General features: G+C 44.3%; 1 long non-coding RNA gene across 1 annotated transcript; it reads right to left on the bottom strand.

Annotated features, from left to right (window-relative positions):
- Window positions 1-2,407: 2,407 nt before the first annotated feature.
- Window positions 2,408-4,390, bottom strand: LOC136696066 (uncharacterized). Its single transcript, XR_010802563.1, has 3 exons — window positions 4,301-4,390; window positions 3,985-4,062; window positions 2,408-3,257 (listed from the first exon to the last, which is right to left on the bottom strand). It is a non-coding gene; the product is annotated as an uncharacterized lncRNA (long non-coding RNA).
- Between the last annotated feature and the right edge of the window lie 636 nt (window positions 4,391-5,026).

Below are 5,026 nucleotides of genomic sequence, written 5' to 3'. Positions count from 1 at the left end.
AGCTTGGTTGATCGCCATTTCCGCTCTAGTTTTCGTAATGTTTGTTTTAAAGTACGGGTCTTATCGTTATACCATGGTGCGAGCTTTTTCTGTCTTATACTTTTATGTTTAAGTGGTGCTACCTTTTCTAAAGTAGATCGACAGGTATTTTCTAGATAATCAGTTAGTACATCTAGGTCCATTGGGTCTGATGGAGTTGGAACTGGGGTCGATAGTTCTGGTAGGTTTTCTATAAATTGTAGAGCGGTAGATGGTTTTATTATACGCCTTGTAGAATAGCGAGGGTTCTTATATATATTATGGCTAAAACGTAGCTCATATGAAATTAAGTAATGATCGGAGATTGCGGTAAGATATTAATTTTGTCAATGTTAAGACCTAGTGTCAGAACTAAGTCTAAAGTGTGGCTGCAGTAGTGTGTAGGCCCTGTTACATTTTGAGTAATACCAATAGAGTCTAAGATTGAGGTAAATGCCTTTTTTAGTGGGTCACTTTCCTTCTCAAAATGGATATTGAAATCTCCTACAATTATAACTTTATGATTGCACACCGCTAGGTTTGTAGCAAATTCGCTGAATTCTTTCAGAAATTCTAAGTAAGGCCCTGGTGGTCTGTAAATGTTGCATAATAAAAATGTGTCCTTTTTTGTGACCGGATTTGTAATAATAGTGGAGAGAACCTCAAAGGAAGAGAAGGTGTCACATTGTTTAAGACTAATTTCTAGGGTATTTTGGTAAATTACACATACTCCACCTCCTTTGCCTGATATTCTTGGGCTATGTGCATAATTATAGCCTAGGGGGGTGGCTTCATTTAGTGCTAAATATTCATTTGGTTTAACCCACGTTTCCGTGAGACAGAAAACATTGAATTTATGATCACTTATAATATCATTTACGATGAGTGCTTTTGAGTTTAGTGATCTTATGTTGAGTAACCCAAATTTTAGTTCTGAGGTGTTGCTGCTAGGTGTTGTGTATGATTTAATATTGATTAGGTTGCTGAAACAGGCTGATTTTGTTTTTCTACTTTTACATTTAGTTCGGGGGAAAGACACAGTCTCAATACAGTTGAACCTGGGTGACGTCTCAAGACAGTTCGCAGACGGTCGGTTTAGCCTGTCTGTCTGCGGCCTGGTCCCGGCTCTGGATTGTCAGCAGCTATCTACACTACTCTGCTGACTAACTAAAAGACTATGTGCTATACTGCAAGAAAGTAAGGCAGCACCCTCCCGCGTGGGGTGGATACCATCCCTACCTATAAGACCAGGCTTGCCCTCAAAACGTAACCAATTGTCTATAAAGCCCACTTGATTTTCGGAACACCACTTGGACATCCAGCAGTTTAACGCCCAAAGTCTGCTGTAAGCTTCGACGCCACGCCGCATTGGTATGGGGCCAGAGCAGATTACGGCATCGGACATCGTCTGGGCCAGTTTAATCACCTCTCTAATATTACCCTTAGTTACCTCAGACTGCCGCAGACGAATATCATTGGCCCCTACATGAATGACTACCCTCGAATATCTCCTATTAGCTAACAGTCTAAGGTTGCCACTAATATCCGGCGCTCTGGCTCCCGATAAACAGCTAACTGTTACTGCCGGCGCCCCTAAAGGAGTAGCTAATTTCACATGCCGAACAATAGAGTCTCCTATAACCAGAGCACTCTTAACAGGCTCCTCAGCGGGTGCTTCGCTGAGCAGGGCAAACCTGTTTGACACGCGAATCGGAGGAGCGTGGTGTCCCGGTGGGCTAGCTTTGGCCTCAGCGTTAGCATCAGCCTTAGCTTTCCGGCTATGACGCCGAGACGTCACCCATTCACCCCACTGTGAGGGCTCTAACGCCGGAGTCGTGGGGGTGCTAACTCTCCCTAAGGCACCCGGAGTTGCTAACACTGAATCTCGCTGTTTATCCCTCAACAATAAGCTCCGGATGCGCACTTCTAACTGGTCCACCAGAGAGCTAACTAGCTGACACTTACTACAAATACAACCACTATATTTATCGCTAGAGGTGGAAAAGGGCGTTAAACTAAACATGCCACACTCTGAGCAGGCAAAACAGCCAGTAGTAGCCATGGAATTGCAGGTACTTACCGCTTTTAGTGAATTTTAGTAACTTACACCAAGAACGTTACTCCAGGGTCCGGTGGCAGTTTTAGTGCCTCTGTAATGAATTCCTGCGGAGACAATCTAAAAGATAGATCTATGGATGGTTAGTAGGTTATAAAAGCATATAAATATAGAAATAACAATGGAAAAGAACAGCATCTTAATGAGCCCCAGTCGACCACTTGACATTTTCACCCCATCCTCAACTTATAGGTTGGTTTGTCTACATGAGGTCAATGTTATGGCTTTTGTTTACTTCATTTCCTCTTGTAGTAAAGAGAACTTCGTCCTGCCACCTCCAGTAAAAAAAAAAAACAACTTACCCCAACATCCCATTCTCGTAGGCACAAATTCAACAACGTCATTCCTTTTACTGCAAACTTAACATGCATGTGGACATTAAATGTACATCAGCACTGGCCCTTGTTTTGACAAATGTCTGAGCTCAGGGAGTCTGGACTCCATTTGTACGAGTGAAGTTACACATTGCCTGAACAATAAGCACGTGTGAGTTACCCTGTATAAGAGCATCTGCTAAATGCTGTAACTGAGGAACCAGAGAATACAGCTTGCTGCTTTAATCTGTAGCTTTTGAGAGGCATTGTTCAGCTCAAACTCAATTATGATGGTAAACTGAGCCCAGTGCCATCCCCTGCTGGACAGTACCTCAAGATACTGAGTTGTTGGCTGAAAGTGGAATACCTCGCTAACTTGGTTAGTTTAATCTTGAAAGTTGGTGCAGCTATGAGCTTGGTCTTTACATCAGTAAATCAAAAGATGTTGCACCGGGCTCAGTATATCTAGCTAACCACAAGCCAGCCTGTTACACTATGCTCAGCAAGGTTTAAGTTCTCTGGTTAAAAGGACTCCAGGTTTGAACACACACAGAAATTAAGGACTATCCATATCTTTTGAGAAGTGAGGTCAGGTGTAGAATAGCCATAGCTCCTCTCCCTGAAGTCAGGATCAGGAGTTTATCCCAATTTATTAAACTCAGCACAACCAATGGACACTTCAGTAAAGACACCACAGAGACGTCTGTCAGGGAAAAAAGTTTGAGAAGCACGGCAGGGAGATGGAGCCGCTGGAGTCCATGAGCTCATACACAAACTTCACAGCAAAGTTCTTCAGACGACCACAAACTCTGCAACAGTACAAGACAACTTTAGGACCTCACTCCTCCAGCAGACACCAGCCTCCACATTACATTTTCTCTCCCAGACCTGGAGTACCCTCCTACCCTGCACTAGACTGGAACATCTCAGGAGGAACCTCCTGAAACCAAGTCCACCTTCAGAAACAGATCAGAGCTCAGTTCAGGAAGACCCCCCCCCACTGAGATCACTCCACAGTCCCTCCATCTGAGAGAAGAGCTGAAGTGAGGGTCAGCGGCGCTGGAGGAGACCACCCCAGTACTGACCAGACCCTCAGGAGGGTCATTACCACCACACTCCTCTCCCTCTCCTCCAGCAGTGACCCCCACTCAGATCACGCTCCTTCACCTGGACCTCAGTGTTTCAGAGCAGGATTAGGATCAGAACCTTTCTCTGAGTCTAGAGATTCATTCACTGCTTCCACTTCTGGTTTAAAAAACTGCTGCCTGTCAAAATATTCTGTCTCTACTTGTCCAGAACCTGAACCATCAGTCCATCTTTTCAACAGTTTCTCCACAGAACTATGGGCTCCTGGACACAACACACCTCTCATTACACAGGGTCAGCAGAGTGAGACAAACACCAGACACCAAGAATCAGCAGGACATCCTTAACAAGCCACAGCTGCACAGTTTAGCACCCCCTAGTGTCCCACTGTGGTTCTACTGCAGCATTTACAGAGACAGACCCTTTAACCAATAAAATCTAATAACTCACCTCTGTAGTTCCTGATCACTCTCGACAACAGCAGCCCCTCGGCTCACACCTGCTCAGACTCAGCTGGAAAACACAGCACTGCAGAGAGACACAGACATGAGAACAGGAGCGTAACACTAGGAGAGAAGCCCCCCCAGCTCTGAGACAGACCCCAAGCTGCTGAGTAACAGGGGTCTAGCCTCCTCCGGTTCTGAGAGAGAAAAATCTGTGGTGGAACTGTTCAGAACCTCTAGCTTCTCTCAGAACAGGAACCAAAGGGTGGACCACCCTCTCCTTCTCTTTCTAAAGACATGGGTTCTGAAAGATGTAGACTTACAGTGAGAGACGAAGGCCAAAAGAAGAGCCACCACCAAGAGCTTATACTGAATCATGATGAGAACCTGAAGAGCCCACAGAGCAGGAGGAACACATTGAAGAACCTTCCTCAGGAGCGCAGTTAAATAGCAGCACTGATGGGCCTCAGGTGGACTTCAGTAATCAGACACACAGCGCCCCCTGCTGGAGAACTCACACAGTCAGCAGACTCCTGCAGGGGGTGCTCTCTCCACACTGCCTCCCTTTTCTATGAAGGTATTGGAACAGATTTAAAAGTCTAGTTGGATTAAGTTTGGAAATTGGGTTTTTCAATATAGATATTTAGTTTTTATTCTTTAATCTGGATTCTTTAATCAAATCTAAACAGGATTCAAGGCTACAACCAGGTTTTTTACAACTATAAGTAGAAACCTTTTGATAGTTTTGATAAATACCAGGAGGATAGTGTCCTACACTGAGAGGAGGATTAAAGCTGGACAGATTCTGAGGACACTCTTTGTACAGAAACGTCTTGAAAATAAACCTGTTACTTAAAATTGACTAAAAATTTTTTACAGTTTACACACACACACACACACACAGACACACATACTCACTCACAAATACAAACACACACACACACACACACACAGTGTGACATGTCCCAGGGGGTTATGGGTAATGTAGTTGTTTTGTTTGCCGGCACAATGAAGGCAATAAAAAAACACCTGAAATGGCAACGTGTATT

Source organism: Hoplias malabaricus, chromosome 5 (assembly GCF_029633855.1).
Source record: "Hoplias malabaricus isolate fHopMal1 chromosome 5, fHopMal1.hap1, whole genome shotgun sequence".
Lineage (NCBI taxonomy): Eukaryota > Metazoa > Chordata > Actinopteri > Characiformes > Erythrinidae > Hoplias > Hoplias malabaricus.
This window is presented reverse-complemented; position numbering and strand designations above follow the sequence as displayed.